We start from the raw sequence: 19,539 nt of genomic DNA on the forward strand, positions 1-19,539 counted from the left end.
TATCTATAGAGGGGAAAACTTAATCTGAGGTCATGGAAGGTTGGCAGGGGGTTATGGGTGAGGGGAGGAGCTAGGAGCTCGGATCCATTAGCTATGAAACAGGTTGCCGGCTCGGATCCGATATCGGATCCAAGACCCACAGGTTGCAGACAAATGAAGCCACCTACTCAGATGGAACGTTATGGTGAGTACATAACTTCTTATTTTTATACAGTAGTTTAAGGTTTGTATTATTGCTGTGCCAAGTTTGTCTGGCTTGCGGCAGTGTGTTTTCATGAGGTCAGTGAGGGGTGTTGGTACTGGAGAAATTGCATTAACCCCTCATGGTAAAAATGTTGTTGGGCCTGTGCATAAGTTAGTAAAAACCTGAGGAGCCAATGATTGTAACCCTACCATTGGGTGTTGCAAGTGTCACCTGTATCCTGCGGCAGCTGTGCATATTTGCCACATACTCTTAAGACCAACTTCTGCTTCAGCAATACAGTTTGTGGGATAAACACAGGTTATTCTCTCCTGATTCATACCTTAGTTACAAAATGTTCATGAGGCAGCCAGCCTTAAGAAGTGCAAGATAAATGTACACTGTTGCATCTGATAATAAATAGCACCGACGACACCCAAGTAAGTTCTACACTGACCAGCTACGGACCAGAATTATGATTATTGACTCCCTAGTATCTTGTCAAGTGTCCTAGTATCTTGCTTTCAGACCATTGTTTTGCATTGCTGTCTTACCAGCTGTAACTGAAAACACACACACTAACAAAATTACACACAAAATATGTTTTGTAGGAGGAGTTATCGATGTCTCTACAGTACCTTCACCCCCTTTTTGACTTCACAGTAACATGTTGCCATCAGCCAGGCCAGGCTGACACACCAAGAACAAAAATTAGTGTTTGAGTATACCACCAGTTAAATGCCTCTATTGTGTAAAAGAAAAAAAAAAAAAAAGAAAAATAACTCTAAACACTCACCCTTCAAAATGGGGATGTCATCACCTGATATGTAACTAAGGTATGCACACACGCACAATTATACTAATAAATAATCAGCCAATTCATTCTGAAATGAAAATACAGTTCCTTACTTGAAATAAATAAAAACTGAGTATTGGATTTTGAAAATTAAGTATACACGCAGCTGTAGAATTGCATAATGAAATGCAAAATGGGGTTCTAACAGATGGTATGTAAAATAACCCTTTCAGCTTATCTGGTTTGGTTACCACTTGTACCTTAAAAGTTTTATTGAATTCTGTCTACCTCTGACTTGAAAGTTCAAACAGCAGTTGCACAGTCTTTTAGCTGAGGAATTCCAGCCTTGAATTTCTTTCCAGAACTACATTCTACTGTGCACACTTTGAAAACAAGACAAAAACTGGCATTTACCAGATGTTTAAAAAGCTCCAAGTTCTGTATTTCCTGCTGGCATTAATTCTGAATGTAAAGTTTTGTTTCCATTGCCACATACAGTGGATATAAAAAGTTTACACACCCCTGTTAAAATGCCAGTTTTTTTGTGATATAAAAAAATTAGACCACAATAAATCATTTCAAAACTTTTCCCACCTTTAATGTGGCATATAACCTGTACAATTCAATTGAAAAACAAATCTGTTACAGGAAAAAAATATAAAAAAAAACGTACAGTACGCTGGATCCACAAGTGTGCACACCCTTAAACTAATGCTTTGTTGTGTGTGCACACCTTTAAACTAATACTTTGTTGAAGCACTTTTTGATTTAATTACAGCATTCAGTCTTCTTGGGTACACACCTGACATCATTTAAAGAGACTCTGATTAACCCCAAGTAAAGATCAGCTGTCCTAGTAGGATTTTCCGGACATTTACTCAGTTGCCTACTACAACAAAAGCCATGGTTCGTAGAGAGCTTACAAAGCATCAAAGGGATGTTATTGTTGAAAGGTATCAGTCAAGAGAAGGATACAAAAAAATGTCCACAGCATTGGATATACCATGGAACACAGTGAAGACATCATCAAAAAGTGGAGAAAATATGGGACAACAGTGATGTTGCAAAGAACTGGACATCCCTCCAAAATTGATGACAAGACGAAAACTGGTCAGGGAGGCTGCCAAGAGACCTAGAGCAACACTGAAGGAGCTGCAGGAATTTCTAGCAAGTACTAGTTGTGTACTACATGTGACAACAGTCTCCCGTATTCTCCATATGTCTGGACTATGGGGTAGGGTTGCAAGACGGAAGCCTTTTCTTACACAGAAAAACATCCAGGCCTGGCTAAAATTTGCAAAGAACAGTTTAAATGTTTGTAATTAGTTCATTCTTTATTAATGTCTCTATTTGTGAAATATTGGACACTGTTTTGTCTGTTTTAAATTTTGGACTTAAATTTATTCCAACTGCATTGCCTAGACTGTATAAACTCAAAAGTGAAATTTTTCTTTTAAGTAGAAAATTGCATTTAGCACATTATTTCCAACAGGGCACCCACCCTGTTGAAATGAAATGTAATGATAGTTTTGATGATTCCTTTTATTCTTGTTTTTTCTTCACAAGATGATTGGCTTGATGATGAATTGAATGCTTATTGTAGATTTGATACAAGTGAAATTGTAGTTAAAAATGATTTCATTCCCCCTTTTCAAATGCTAGTATACAAAGTTATATCTCTACATTGAATTTTGAGATTGAGCAATTGTATTGGAAGTGTATGAATAATACATTTGATGTGTTTTCATTTAACTAAGCAACAATGGTTGGCGTTGATAGAATTTTGCAATGATAGAAAGATGGTTAAGCCATCAGATAAAGGTAACCAGATAGCAATAATGCATTTTTACCCAGTACCTTGATATGTGCTATGCACACTTGAATAATAGGGAAGTGTATGAAAAATGTGATGTATCTAATTATTTACAGGTGATTAAGGAGTATCAGGCTTTAACAATTGGGGTATTTCACTAGTGAGGATGTGGATAAAGACGTTTAAGGTGGATAATAGTACCTTAGCGGTGTTTTATTGCCTACTGAAAACACATAAGGGTCTTGAACAACTAAGTGGTAGGCCTATAGTGTCAGCTAAAAATACTTTTTAAAGAACATTAGTGCGTTTTTTTATATCAGTACTTAAAAAAAAATATGTTTTGAACACAGCTTCCTCTGGCAAAAATTAAAAATAAGGTCTGGGAAGAAAGTATGTTTTGGTTGAGTATGGATGTTAAGAGCGTGTATACTAATATTAAACATCATATAGGCCTTCAAGCCCTACTTTATTTTCTTGGAGACACTCCGATGTCACATTTTGTAATGGAATTAGTCTCTCTCTGTTTTCAGAATAATTATTTTATGTTATGTTTAATGGTGAGATTTTTCACCAATTACAGGGCATGGCTATGGGGGCAGCTTTTGCCCCCATGAATGCCAATTTAGTTATGGCCAAATTTGAAAATTAATATATCTACACCCATTAGTTCTATAGATCACAAGTTTTATTAGATTTCAGGTTTATTGATGACCTGATTTTTTTATGTAATGGAAATCGGGATGATGCAGTAAAATTTGTAGATTTACAGCTTAACCAAATGGGCTTTCAGTTTGATGGCATACAATTAGGCCCTGAAGGGAACTTTTTGCATATTAACCTTAAGGGTATTGACTAGTCTCCACAGAAAATGTAATCAGAGGAATCAGTTCCTATATGGAACCAGTTGTCATCCTTCACATTTGATGGCGGGTGCTACCTTATAATAAATGTAGGATTCGTAGGTTGTGTAGTGATGATGATATATTTTGTAAAGAAATAATCGAAACTGAAAACAGGTTTTTAAAGAGGGGTTATAATAAAGAGGTGGTTTTGGATGGGAAACAGAATAATAGAAGTGAAATACCAATATGGCCCTTTAAATCAGAGATATACTAAGAAAGACAAAGTAGTTGCTAATATTACATCCTATAATGAAGACAGTCAAAAGCAAAAAAAAATTTTTGTGACCACTTTTAACATTATTTCTGATGAGATTGCTAAACATGTTCGACGTTTTTGGCCCATGTTGCTGAAAGAGGGAGTTTTAAAAACAGTATTACCTAACTATGTTGACATTTTATACAAGAGTAAGAAATCTATATGATGTTAGTATACAACTAAAGACATTCTAAAGACATGCGTCTGGAGCATTTCTCCCCAGGCCTCCGCTGAAAACAGGATCTGTGGAACCTAGTTGGACTTTCCCGGTCAAAAAATGTTAAATAAATAAAATAAAAATAAAACTATTTTTCTTTACCAGAAGTTAATATAAGTAATCATTGTAGATTGAGTAATGGTACTTACCCTTGTAATAAGTGCTCTGTCAATATTTAGTTAATTCTTTCTCTAATATTAATGGTTTTAAGTTTGATGTTAGGGATAAGTTTAGTTGTAACACTGCTGGTGGTGTTTATGCTCTCAAATGTGGCTGTGATGATTTTTATATAGGGGAAACATGCAAAACCTTTAAGGTTCGCTTACAAGAACATATTGGAGATATAAAAAAATAATAAGTTAGATAGCCCCTTGGGTGGTCACTTTAGGGCAGTACATGATTCTGATCCTGAATCTTTAAAAGGATGTGTACTAGAAAACTTGCAACTGAAATTTGGGGGAATGTACTACTTTGAAAGAAAAGTTGTTAAAATGTGAAACTCTTTTTATATTAAAATTTGGTACTTTGGATCCCTCTGGGCTGAATAAGGAATGTATTTGGAAATATTTACTTGAATGAGCTGTTAATTAAGTAATTATTTGACTGGCTGTTTAAGCTTGTATGTTGTGTATTTAAATGGTGTTTTATAGTGTGGTTTTTTTATTCCTTTGAAGGCTGTTTCAGCCAAGGTGCTAAGTCTTTTAATAAATCTTTGGTAACATGGGCATTGTTATTTTGTGTATTATTTTTATTTTTTTATTTGGCTGTTCTATAATTTTTTTCTTTAGTCTTCTATCAGGTTAGGGTGTTCAAAATTTTATCCTATATCGAGCCATTCATTTACCTGTGTGTGTGTGTGTGTGTTTTTTTTTTAATATATACAAATCCTCAAATTAAAGGGGAGAAAGTCTTGTATTTCTTGGTTGCTCATAGACAGCTGAGATTTTCCCTCCACAAAAATAAAAACTTAGAAAGTCAGTCCAGCTGTTTGTGTCTGTGGCTAACAACAAACATGGGAAACCAGTCAGTAAACAAGTCTAAATGACCTGTGCATTTATTACTGCTACTGCAATTCCTGCACGTGTCAAAGCCCATTCTTCTAGACCTTGTGCAGCCATCACAGCATTTTCATTTTGGGGGGAGAGGATCAAAAAGCAGCCTTGGTCAACTTTAGAGGCAGCCATATGGTCCTCTGTACATATATTTTCAAAGTATTGCAATATGGGGGGGTCACCTCTAAGGTAGGGCAGGATTTTGTCATCCTACAAGGCTTACTATCCCAAATTCCATTTTTTTTGTTTTACTGACAGCCATAACTTATATGATCGTTTTCCAGTAATGATGACTGTAACAAGGAGTAATCTGTTATGTGTACTCTAGTTGTGTTAGGAACTTACCATACATGTAGATGTTTGAGTACATTCACTGTTGCAGTCAATGTTCCCTCCCTCATTCCTTTTTTCTCCATTTACCTTGAGTTGAGATGGGTACCCATTTGTGTTTCCAAGCCCCCATTCCCCTTTGACTGCTTATGCGTCCAAGAGAGGGAGATTAGGGACCGTAGTGGCATGGAGCGATTGGCACCTTCTGGTTGTCTTAGTTTCTGACATTGGGGGGGCCCCTGTTTTACCACCAACATCCTTACCTTGCAGTTGAATGGAATCATACTGAAGTATTGGGGGAAGGTATTGCAGTATAAGGTATTGCAGTATAAGGTTGGCCAGCGAGTCGGGCTACCTGCAAGCAGAATAATCCAAATATTGATGACTGCAACAATGAATGTATTTAAACATCTGCATTTATGGCAACTTCCTAACATGACTGTACTTTCTGTACATTTCACATTTTTTACATTATATACTTTTACATGCTGTAAATTTACTGTTAGCAACAAACATAGTTACCATTACAAAAAAAATGTATTTCACTTGGTTTATTACAGCTTTTTTGCATTTCCCATTCTCATTGCATGTTTTTATTGAAGGGCAATTGCAAACATCGCTCAGACTTTTGCATCACTGATGATTTAATGACCTTCCTATGGCCGTACTCTTGCTGTATCATAGAGAGCAAATGGATAGTAGTAGTAGAGCCATAAAAAAGAAATCTCAATCAGATGAATTTTGACAAAAAAGCCATTCAGCTTATTTCTACAGGGGGTGCATTTGCACTCCATGAAGGTGGACAGAGCACTCCAAGGTCTTTTCACCTTGAAGTAAAAGCCAGCTATGTTGTGGTCTGAATTCTTACTTTTCCCTTTCTTTAGTGGTCTTGTGACTTTGGAGTTTAAAATATGTGGTTTGAGGTGCTCAGTCTCTGTAGAAAATCAGTGCTTAATTTCATATGCCTTATTTTTTTCTTCACTGAAGTCTTCTGCTTTTTGTAGGTCTTAAGTATCGCTTCAGTACTTGTAGTCACTGTCAGGCTTAAATCAGGGCAAGTTTATATTTCAAAATAATGCTCAAGTCATACATATTACAGATCTTAAAGTATAATTAGATGATTTATAGAAGTGTGTTTTCTGCCAAGTAAAAAAAAAAAAAAGACAAACTTCAAAGATCTAGTCTGATCACATTAACAATAAGGTTTGTCACCACAGGCACTAGTCCATGCTGACACCTTTAAACGTTCCCAGGCTGCACCTCCTCCCTCCTTCCCATGGCTCCAATAACTTGCACCTTTCTGCTTCTCAAGGTCTTAATTGGCACTAGCAGCTTCCTTTTGCTGAGCAGCAGTAGTATTTTTTCTGAGTTAAAAAGTGCTTTTTTTCAATTTTTGCATTATTATTTGGTCCAACATTGTTCAACTGCAGTTATTCAGGTCAGATCTTTTCAATTTTGGTAGCTTGTGTTCCTCTCATGCTCTCCAGACTAGGCTGCCAGTTTGTTTTTAGGTTTTAGTAGAGCTTCTTCCTTTACTGTGATGTGTGTAGTTGGCATAGTTGGCATTTTGAGTTTTTCAGAGCCTTTTCATGGTTAGTGATTTTTTTTCTAGTTGCATCTCAAGGACAGATAAGCAGGATAAACCAGAAAAGCATTCTGGTTTCAAGAAATACAGGCAGGCAACTTGTTTGGAAGTAGGTAACTTCAGAGCTGAATTTTCCATTTATGAATCATTTGAGCTTGGGACAGTTTTGGTAGCTTGTGTTCCTCCCATGCTGTCCAGGCTAGGGTTGCCATTTTGTTTTTTTTATGTTTTAGTAGAGCTTCTTCCTTTACTGTGATGTGTTTAGTTTGGCATTTTGAGTTTTTCAGTGTCTTTTCATGGTTAGTGATTTTTTTTTTCTGGTTGCATCTCAAGGACAGATAAGGATAAACCAGAAAAGCATTCTGGTTTCAAGAAATATAGGCAGGCAACTTGCTTGGGAGTAGGTAACTTGAGAGCTGAATGTTCCATTTGTGATACATTTGAGCTTGGAACAGTTGAATGCAACAGTAAATTGATTTTGAAGGGCTCGCTATTTAGAGAGTCTTTGGCTGTTGAGAGCAAAGTTCCATGGGAGAAATTATGCTTGGTAGATGAAGGTTGTTCATTTTTTCCCTAGACTTCCTCATTCTTTCCAAAGTTTCCAGGGTTGAGAATGTCTACATTTGGGTACAGTAAATTTGACAAACTTTACCAGGCAGATCTTTGATTTTGGGTATTTCACTTATACAGATTTCTGCAGACTCAAATGATTCTTGTAGGTCTCGGTAACATCTCTTCATTGAAGAGTTGTCTAGATTTTTGCTTCCATACAGACCATCTCCTGTTGCATCCCGTAAATCTTACTGCTGTTTCTGCAGTCTCTATGTGTCAGTGCACCTGGACTAAGAGAAGATAATGAGGGCAATGGTAAAAGCTCAACCTGGAGAGTAGATGTCAGCAGGTAGGGTTCAGACGTCAGTTCAAAACTCTCATTGTTGGATTGGTCCCAAGACTTTGTATAGCCATCAGTCTGAACCCAGGAATCCTAAAAGTCTGAGGCTTTAGGCTTTCCATAATCTCAGTAAAGCAGTAAAGGTGTGGAAACCTGTGGAGGAATATAAATGGGTATTCAACAGTAAATATTGTTTCTTTCTGTATGAATCTTCACTTTCAGGAGTTCCCTAGACGAAACTGTCAGAGAACAAGTAGCAAGACTCCACTATTAAGTCCTGTATCACAGATACTGAGAATAACATTGGGAAGAATTCTCTAGTGTCTCTTCTTGGGGCCCCAGATTTATGAAGGTTGTTGAGTTAATGAAACAAAAGGGGCTTGCCAGCAGGCTCTAAGACTTCCGTATTAGTGGTGGTGGGCTTCTCAGTACCGTTCACAAGGGTGACTAGTTCAGTGTTGACTTCACACCAGTATCCTTGTTATCACCAGAGCATTTCACACCAGGAGAGGAGATGTCATGAGTAGTAGTCCAGACATCAGTGCAACACTCTTTGATGGGCTGGTCCCAAGGCGTTGTACATGTATCAGCTGCACTGCAGGAGTCTTATGTCTGAGGCTTTAGCCTGTTCATCTTCTTACCAGAGGGGGCAGGGGAGTAGAAAGCCTCTACAGAAGTATAATCGAGTTTCCAGTGGTGAACATTCTTCTTCCCTATCTGAATGAATGTTTCCCTTCAGAGGTTCCATAGAGGAAACCATGCAAGGGAAAACAACAAGCTTATGCCTTGAAGTCCTTCACCTCCACTTACAAAATCATTGGGGAGAATAATTCCCTAGTGTCCCATACAGAGGACCCCAGTTTTGGGGAGGTCCTTGATTTAATGAAATAGAAGGAAGCATGGCCAGCAGGCTTTATCTCCTTGTCAGAGGAAATTCTTTAGCAGGCTTTCTATTCTGCCCGCAGTCACCATTTCTTTGAGCTGTTTCCCTTGAAACTCATAGCAGCAGCAATTTTTTGAGTCACATATGCATACTTTCACATGAAGGTGTTACAGTGGACTGTAAGAACGCAGTGTGTAGGTCTTCTGTTTTGTTGTCAGGTCAGATTAGAATTTCAAATGCATGTATGTCGCACCTTCATTGGCAGCTTCATAACCTAATTTGTCTCTCAGCAGCCCTTTTCACCTTCTGGTCACATGCAGACAGTTCACTTCAGGCATATATGCCCTGTGTTGGGGTGGTTCATTGTCAGTTTAGAATGGTTTAAGGTACATAGTCACCAGAAGAAGCCAGTGTGCACATAGACGTGCTGTATGAGACCGATGTTCTTTTGACCTTGCAAGCCCATCAGTACATTCACCTGTAAAAATGCCATTACCATATACGCTGTGACAACATGGTAGATTTAAGGTACATAAAGGGGGGGGGGGCGCACCCATTCTTTTCCCTTTTGTTGGGCGACCATGAGGATTTAGGAGAAGACTGTGCCATTCTGTTGCTTTCTCATAGTAGCCCGTATTTCTGGGGAGGCCACTCCTTAATGAACAGGCTCAATTATCTTCTGATACTTCATGAGTGGTCCCTAAAATCAACAAGTAGTATGCAGCCTCTTCCATTTCAGGGGAAGCCTTGCTGCAATATGTTTGCATCCCTGGCCAGCACCAAATGAAGCAACAGCTTTTTCCCCAATACCCATCTTTGGAAAAATAGCTTAAGGAGACACTAGTCCTATGCTGGCCAGGGCAGGTCTTCCTTTATGCCTGCCCTTCCTTCCTTTGACACCCAGTATCATTCAGAAAGTGATGCTGCAAGGTCAAAGTCATTCTGATAGCCCCATTTTGGCCCTGTCATGTTTGATCTGGAACCTTTCTCTCTGACTAGTTTGGCCGCTCTTATCAGGACATCAACTTCTTTAACTTGACAGCATGTTTTTCCCATTATGATGATGGCCAGGGATGCTTCCTACTGTCCATTGGTTATCCATATTATTGCTTCTGTCCAGAGACTGACTATTAGGAAGGCATACAAAGTGACTTTGTTTAGTGGGGTTGGATACCTTCCAGAGAAATGGACACTTCATGGCTACTGGTTCAACAGTGGTGAATTAATTAGCATATATATTTGATTCAGACTTGAGTTGTGGTTCTGCTAAGGTCCGTTTCTCTGTCATGTCTAACTTCCATCAGAAAGTACAGGTCAATATATAGACATCACCTAGGGTGTGTAAAGCCTTTCTTTAAGGGAACATTTCAAGATAAGTTCTCTTGTTCACATAATCTGTTTGCCATGAAATCTGATTTTTGTTTTGGAGAAACTGATTTTTACCGACTTTTCAACCAGTTTGTAAAGCAAGTATTTTTTATCATTTTTTAAGTGATAATACCCACAAGAAGAATTTCTGAGATTCAAGCCTTGTGCATAAAACTTCCATGCATGAAGCTCTAGAAAGACAATGTCCAGGCTAACTAATTTTACATTGTTGCCAAAAATAGTCATTAAAGCCAATTTGAATCAGAGTATTAATTGATATTTTCCATGGGATATGTAAATAAAGGTGAATGCAAAGAATAACTTTTGAATACCTTAGATGTTGCAAGCAGTTATATTTTATTTGGATAGTACAGATTCAGCAGGAAAGAATTTCCATTTATTTATTTATATATTATGCTTCTGGCAAACAGGGATCCAAGGTATCTAATATAATGATGTCCTTCTATTCACATTTTGCAGTATTCATAACAGGGAGGTTGGGAACAGCCGAAAGATGATGATGATAACAGTTAGGGAGGTTGCTGCCTGCAGTGCCGACATTCGGCCAGTATACCAAAGTCTTGTTCAGGAGGGTACATGTGACGTCCTGCGCTAGGGCCATAAACCGAGGTATGGTATAAGTGATGTCTGAATGTACCCTCTTGAACATCGGACTCCAGTTTGCCAGTTCGGAAAGCAGATCACCAATTCAGATGACCACAACACAAAAGTACCCTGTGGGGTTTTCATTGTTTCCTTTTGTATTTTTACTAATATGTACATGTCCACTAGAAGGGGAAGTGTGCTTGTGGGAGACAGATTTCTCACAAGGACTCGCACGATAAGTGCGTATTCTGTTTAGGCGAGGCCCACAACCATATGTACTGCCCTATTTGCAAATCATTTGTCCCAAAAACCCTTAGCAGCAGCTTGGCCTCTCTTAAACTTAATTAGAAAATCAGAGGCTCTGATGTCTCGAGCTCGGTATGGAGGGAGTAGCAGGCCTGTCCAAAGAGCTGCCAAGGAAGAAGGCCAAGAAAACCAGGCCTGATTCCCATGCTGCACCTCAGGCATCAGGGGAGATTCCTGAGGCTAATGAAAGCCCGGGATCTCTTCAGACTCACGTTTCCTTACTAGGCCCAGGAACCACGATGGAAGCTGGAATGGCAGAAACCGCATGTACGTCCGCTGAGGCAAGTCAGCCATCAGCTCCTGATGGCGGAGGGGAACCATGACTCATTCAGTCATAGGGTCCAGCTCTTGTTCCTCCATCCACCCAGACGTCGACGCCCTCTCTTTCTCTACAGTCTACTCCAATGAAGGGAAAGCAAAAAGTAAGGCACACAGAACCACAACCTGTTCCAGGTTAGGAAGTTTTCCCTCAAAGCTTGTTTAAGGCATTCCAGGCCCTGCAGACTCAACAGCAACCAACTGTTTCTCCTACAGGACCCCCTTTGCTTGTGTCCGAGGAAGAACCTTCCTCAGATGAAGATTCTGTGACCTATGAATCTCAAATTGATTCACCCAAAGACTTTATAACTCCAGAGGAAGAGTATCCCATTACCCCAGAGTCCCCTGGGGAAGAATTCACCTTTGGTGATACCATCTCCCTCATGAGGGAGCATTTTAAGTGGCAGGCCTCAGAGGTCTCAGACAGTAAGAAAATATACTTTTGACCTGCTGCAAATGGAACAGCCATCCCCTTCAGCTGTGCCCCCTTTGCTACCTGCCTTTCAGGATGCCTTTTTAGCCGCCTCTCAGACTCCAGATTCACAACCACCAGCATCTAAATGTCTTGACCGTTTTTATAAGGTTCCACAGAACCCAGTTCCTCTTTAGAAACCCACAAGCAGACCCTTCTGTTACTGCAGTCTCTGCAGATAAGACATCTAGGCAATTGCCTTCTTCTACCGTCTGTCCTACTAATAAAGACCATAAATTTATGGACAGATTAGGGAAAAAGGTGTATACCCCCTCTACTCTTGCTGTAAGAGCCTTGAACTACCAAACCCACATGGCTAGGTATGTCCTGGACACTGTTGCTTATGCTTCCACCCTACTCTCGGAGATCCCCAAATCCAACATTAAAACTCAGCTTAACAACCTACTCTCCACAGCATCCCAAGTAACTAGACACTCCAAGTGCAGTTAGGATGCTTTGGAAGCTTCATCCAAATCTGCTTCTGACTCTGTGCTAAGGTGCTACTCCCGGCTGAGACTTCCGCCACTGCCTTTAGATGTACAAACAAAGCTGCTCGATGCCCTCGTGGACAATAAAGCTCTCTTTGGCCAGGCCTCAGATGAACTTCTTAAATCCCTTCAAGAGAAGGGAAAAGAACTACAAAACCTAAAACACTTACTGGTATCTCCCATTCCCACATACCACAGAAACTATCCTAAGAAAACATCCTTTGTCAGGAAGCTATCCTCCCACACAGCTCAGCAGACAAAGGGACGCAGGCAACCGAGGAAAACCTCTGCCCCCAGGTTTCCCTCCACCCCTTCCACTGCCCCCTTTCGGAGCCAGTCTGATTAATCCAGACCACCTCCGCTGTGACTTACCATTACTAAATCAAAACACCCCATTGTCCCTTCGCATCACCCTCTCCCTACTACCATCCTGGCTGGAGGATTACAACAGAAAGATGGGTACTTTCCATCATTCAGAGGGGTTACTTTATGACTTTGTGGATGTTACCCCCCCCCTTCCAGGGAATCCCTCAACCTCCAGCAAACCAAGTCCACCTCTTCCCCATGATCATTCAATAACTACTAGCCCAGGGCACCATAGAACAAATAACACCCATTCAAAGAAACAAAGGTTTTTACTCAAGGATGTTTTTGGTACCAAGGAACGACAGCCCATGGAGACCAATCCTGGATCTATCTTTCCTAAACGTGTTTCTCAAGGTAGCCAGCTTCAAAATGATCACCTTACCTTTGCTCCTTCCACTCATTCCCTTGGATTTGAAGGATGTCTACCTCCACATTCACATTCACCTAGACTACAAGAAATTCCTCCACTTTGCAGTAGTCTCCTGGCATTTTCAATTCTCTGCCTTGCCCTTTGGGTTCTCCACAGCCCCTCGAGTGTTCACATAGTGTGTAGCACCTTTCATTGCTCAATGCAGAACACAGGGTATACAAATATACCCATACCTAGATGACCTTATGGTACTTCAACAAAACCACCAAGTCCTCCAGGAGCACCTAAGGCTAGTGATCAACACCCTAACCAAACTGGAGTTCACTATAAACAAGTTAAAGTCTTGTCTGCAAGCCACACAAGACATAGTTTTCGTGGGATGCAGAATCAGAACAGACTTAATGAAAGCCTTTATCCCAGAACAAAAAATCCTGGATCTGGCCGTCTGCCTCAACAAACTTATCAACTTTACTTCATTGCCAGCATGGGAATTCCTAAGGATGCTTGGGCACATGACATCCCTAATACCCATGTTGCCCCTAACAAGACTCCACATGAGAAAGATCCAGTGGATCTTGAAAAACTTATGGAGCCAACACTCCCATCCCCTGGACACTCCTCTTCCACTACTCCAGTGTCTGAAGACAGAACTCCAGTGGTGGATCTCTGCCATCCACCACAACCATGGTATCCCACTTCGGGTACCTGCCCCCATGCTAGAACTCACCACAGATGCATCAGACCTGGGTTGGGGGTGCAGTACTACAGCACAACCAGAAACAGGTCACTGTACAGGGAAAATGGCCCACACTAAGACTAAATGACCAGATCAAAATCAAAGAAACGAGGGCACTCCATTTGCCCCTACAAACCTTCAAAACAGTCCAACTCCCAGGAACTCTCAAAGTGATCACAGACAAATATGACTGTCGTGGTACATAAACAAACACAGGGGACAAGATTCTAGTCTCTTTGCAGCTTAGCCATCCAAATCTGGACTCTAGCAGCAACTCTAAACATCCATCTAGTAGCAGTCTACATTCCCTCGACAGAGAATGTCATGGAAGACTCTCTAAGCAGAACCTTAGCTCCCACTCATGAATGGATGCTTCACAGAGAGGTATTGCTAGATCTCATTCACAAGTGGGGTAGTCCATAACTCTGTTTGCCTCCTCCCAGAACAAACAGATGCCCAAATTTTGCACAAGGGCTCCACATCTACAAGCCTGGAAAGTGGACGCCTTCTCCTTTCATTGGGGGGAAATGTTTCTCTATGCCTTTCCACCCTTCACTCTGATTCAGGACGTTGTACTCAAAGTACAGAAGGACAAACCAAAACTCCTGTTGGTGACCCCCTACTGGCCAAGACAGCACTGGTTTCCCCTTCTTTACCTACTAGTTAAGAGCAATCATCACAGGTTACCCCACCAAATAGCCTTGCTCTCTCAGAACAGGGGATCCCTACTCCACCCTCAAATGAACAACTTGAAACTGACCTTATGGGTGATAGGGTTCTAATCCCCTTCAGATGCCTATATACAACTGATGTACTCATTGTCTTGCAGGAAGCCTAGCACCAGGAGAAATTTCATCTCTAAATGGAAAAGATTCTCTAGGTGACGTCAGAGGAAAAAACAGGACCCTATGACTATTCCTGTTCCTTTGGCCCTTTCCTATTTGTGTGAGCTCCTTGATGCAGGACCAACTTACTCAGTTAAAGTAAATTTATCTGCCATCTCTGCCTGTCTGCCCATGTTACCACCGCTGGCTTCCAGATTAGAGGTCAAGCTGTACCTCAAAGGGGTTCTTCATATCAGACCCCCTGAGAAAGCCTACCCCTCCACCTTGGGACCTGAATTGTGTTCTAGAAAAACTCATGCTGCCATCGTTTGAACCAGCACATTCAGTAACCCTAAAACTGTGCACCCTTAAAACTGTACTACTAGTGACCCTTACCTCCACCAGGGGGGTATCAGAGATTCAAGCCATTATGGCCATTCCTCTTTACCTCATTTTCCACAAGGATAGAGTTGCCATCAGGACTATTCCCTCTTTCATGCCTAATGTGGTTAATTAACTTTCATTAAACCAAAGCATTAACCTGCCTGTTTTCTACCCTAACCCCCAAAATGCCTCAGCGAGGACCCTACATTATCTGAATATACACAGACAACTGAGGTATTATTTAGACAAAACCAAAGTTATTACGAAATCTGATCAGCTTTTCATCTCCTTCCACCCCAGGGCTCTAGGGAAGGCAGTCACCAAACAAACCATTTCCTCATGGATCTCTATATCCATTGGAATGTTACTGTGCCCATGGTAAAACCTTACAGGGCCAGGTCAAATCACACACACTACCAGGGCAGCTGCCTTCTCAGCTGCTTTTTTCAAGGGGGTGGATTATGCCTCAATCCTAGAAGCAACTGCCTGGGCCTCAGTGCACACCTTCACCAAACATTACAAACTGGACTTAGCTTCCAGGGCTAGAGCTGGGTTCGCCAGGTCTATTCTTCAGGGTCTCCTTGTCCAAGGACCCCAGTCCTCCTCCCAGGTTCATACCTAAAAGCTTTGGCACGCTCCCTACTGTTATGAATACTGCAACATGTGAATAGAAGGACACAATAGTTGTGTAATAACTTTCCATAACCTTAGATGTCCTTCTCTTCCATGTTGCAGTATTTAGTCCCTCCCTACCTGCCCTATCTGACTCCCCAGCCTATTATACCTTACTGGCGTGTGGGCATATTTTAATCCTGTCATCTTTCCTTTTATCCTCTACACTGATCACAGCCTAATAAGTACCCCTGTTCTAGTCTACATGTGAATCTCTAGGGTTTACCATCTTGGACCCTCCTTGAACCTCCAGGAGTACTAGTGTATGTGGCAGTCCATTCAGAAGAAGGTACGTGCAGACGTCACTTTTATACTTTACGTTGGTTTATGGCCCCAGCACAGGAAGTCACACGTGTACCCTCTTGAAGCAAAACTTTGGTGTACTGGCCAGATGTCGGCGCTGCAGGCAGCAACCTCCCTACTGTTGTGAATACTGCAACATGGAAGCCTTCCCCCTTTCCAGCTGCATAGGTTCAGAGGTAGGTATTAGGCTATTGGCCCTAGGACCTATATAAGCCTAGCCAAAACGGTACCCTGGCTTTCGCCAACCAAGAAAATTATTTTCCTATGCCCCTGTTGAGCAGAGCCACAGAAGTGATCCCTGGGGTGAATTTCCTATTTCCCGTCCAATCATCAAGATTTTTCTTGAAGAGTGCTAATGAGGAGCTTTGCTTGACATAGCTAGATAGTTTGTACCAGAGTATGGGAAGTCTCTGGGACAGGAATCTATCCCTCCAGCATGTTCTGTTTATTGTGTTGACAAGGTTTAGGTTCCTAGAGCATGTAGCTTGGAGGGATTGGGATTTCTTTAAGTGGAGCATGTCCAGCAGCTCTTGGTTTGACATAGTTTTGTATGTTAGGCAGAGATTGCCTCTGAGTAGGTGATGTGTGACGTAAAGCTGGAGTTTTTTGAGATGGTCTGCGTAGGGCATCTTTTTGAAGCCAATAATCCTCTCTGTGAGGTATTTCTGTGGCCTTTCCAGTTGTAGATGTCTTGTGAGGTACATACCAAAAGGGGCATTGTACTCTATAATGAGTGATGAGTAGAGGGGAATAATTACCTTTTTTTACCTGGATGAGAAACCTTTTGTGATGAGGTGTGCCACTTAGAAGGATTTCCTGACTATTTTAGCAATGTGATTATCAAAGGAGAGACTACTGTCCGCCTGTGTCCCAAGGTCTCTTGTCATACTTTCGGTGTTAAGTAGACTACCGTCTATGTGGTAGTTAATGGGTACAGAGTTTTTACCAAAAGGGATGACAATGCACTTTTTGGCATTGAGCTTGAAGCCATGGCTTTGACATCAGGCATTTGTCTCAGTGAGGACCTTTTGTAAGATGTCCACACCGTTAAAAGTTTCGATTATGGCTCCTAGTTTGTAGTCATCTGCGAACTTCATTAGCCAAAGACCTTCTGTGTTAGCCTTTACTTCAGAGAAGTAGATACGAAACAGGAGAGCACCCAGGACTTGAACCCTGTGGTACTCCACTTGTCACTGGTCTGAAGTCGGATTTGGAGTCTGCTACTTACATCAGTGGCTTCTTCTGAGGCCTTCTGTAAAAATGCCACTTTGGATGAGATTTATGTGGCTGTAAACCGGGCTTTTCTGTGTACTTTTTACATCCAGCATATACAGTGCCTTATGAATCTCTGGGTTTGGGTCTTCCTTCAAGCCTACCATCATCCATCTGATCCTCTCCAAATTCCACTCAGGACTCTGTCTCCTGCTGGATGAAGAGGATAGACAAAAATCACTACAAATACAAAAGTTATAAACTTAACATAATGACTGGGTGATCTGTGTTCATTGTCTTCAACGTAAATGCCTACCTTCTCCCTGCCTGAGAAATGAGACCTGAGAAAGGGCTATGTATTAGTTGTATAATCTGTTGTACCAGCAGCAGGGCTAGCCACCTGGTGGTGTGAACCTTGCCTCTGAAAGATTGTCACTGTTGAAGTGACATCCTGGCCCCATGTGAAAAATGGGAAAAAGGGTTGATGGATGCATGGATGGATGGAAATAAGCTGTTGTACATGATACTAGTGGTCTGCTTTTACTTGTGACCAGCATCTTGGATCTGAAGATTGAGGAAATGCAGAGCATTTGTGATTTGGGAGGAGTTGAAGGTCTGGCTAAAGTCTCCGTTCTGAGATGACTTCAGCCTGGGTCCAAGTCTTTCTGGTTATACAGGATGGATACTGATCACCCAGATCTGCCATTGTGGTAAATATGTAACTTTCATTTTGTGATCTCCTTTATTAGTTTTCTCATATCCATCAATGCCACTGATATTTCTTTGAACTGTCATACGTTTGTATTCTAAATGACCACACTCTTCACAGTTATAATTAAGTGCATTGTTAAAATTGCAAGTAGTTATGGCCAGGGCTACAGAAATATTTAAGTACTCATTATTTCCACAGTTTTCTTCCAGCTTTCCACGCCATCAACATTTTTATATGCTTATAATTAATTTGTAATATTTTGGGCTAAAACTGCAAGAATTTTCTGTATCTCGTTGGAGCTTTTCTCCCCGGGCCTCCACTGAAAATGGGCTCTTTTAGGCCCAGTGGACTTTCTCGGTAAACAAATGCAATAAAATAAATAAATACATTTTCAAGTAGATCCAAAGAGGGATGGCAGCATTTTAATATTATAGTGTATAGTAAGGAGATCCATAGTATATCATTTTTTTCAGTTATAAGCTTGGTTTCATCATTCTTTGCTGCATTTAGAATTGTTGGTCACATGAACCCTTTTCAGTGGTAGTTAAATGACTGAAGCATTTCCACTTATCCTCATATCTTTCACCTTGATGAAGAAGTTAATGGAACATTTTGTTCTGTATGGCTGAGAGTTTCCCCTCCAGTAAATTCTTCAACCTAAATTTTAATTTGTGTATCAGAAGTTTAAACAGTTTGACTGTTTTAAACCTAGGGAGTTCATGCTATTTTATCATGTTAACAAAACATAGACACACATTGACACCTTTATTAGTGGCAGTTTATGCTATTTGCATTTAAAAAGTTCTCTTGATAAATTTCTTCTTGGGAGGGGATCACGGCAGGTCAGTAAGTGTGTTATAGTTAATCAAAAAAAAAAAAAAGGAAACTGTTAATTAGATTTGTACTATAATCTGTTAAAGAAAACTTGCCTGAATTAATTAATGTGTTAACATTACTACTGATGCTAAGGCCTTAAACTTGTATTGTGTAAAAGTTGGGTACTGAAGTCTACAGTTTTTGCAAACTATTTCTCCAAGTTTTGGGGACTTTTTCCAAACTATCCTAGTGACTTATTTTGTTATGGAGTGTCCACTGAAGTAGATTTTTTCTATGTTGCCTGTGTCTCAAATGATATGGGTTCAGATAAGCACCAGAGATGCTGGCAAGGGAGAAGGGATCAAATAAGATGATGGCTTCCTCAGCATCTCAGGATGAGGTAAAAATGTTTTGGAGCTGCCCATTAACAGTGGCAAGCTGAGTTGGCTTTCACAAAGTGCTGTTCTCTGTGTTGTGTAGTGATTTTTAGTGATTAGATGGTCTGAGGTTGGCCATGCATTGTTTATCTGCTCTTCACATAAAACACACTGCATGTTTTGTACAGGGATTATTCCTGCTGGTAAAACCCTTTATCTGATGATGTGAACAGTGTCTAAAGGCATGAAAAATTTCAAAACATTTTCTGTAATTATTCCAAGTTATAGGAAAATCAGCTTCA

The 19,539-nt window shown here is 40.6% G+C and overlaps 1 protein-coding gene across 1 annotated transcript in view; it reads left to right on the plus strand.

The window, feature by feature from the left end:
* ZNF592 (zinc finger protein 592) overlaps nucleotides 1–19,539 on the plus strand; it is a 1,193,995-nt gene that overhangs the window by 644,363 nt on the left and 530,093 nt on the right. The gene's annotated exons all lie outside the window — the stretch shown is intronic.

Source organism: Protopterus annectens, chromosome 7.part0 (assembly GCF_019279795.1).
Source record: "Protopterus annectens isolate FY-2018-M chromosome 7.part0, PAN1.0, whole genome shotgun sequence".
Taxonomy (NCBI): Eukaryota; Metazoa; Chordata; order Ceratodontiformes; family Protopteridae; genus Protopterus; species Protopterus annectens.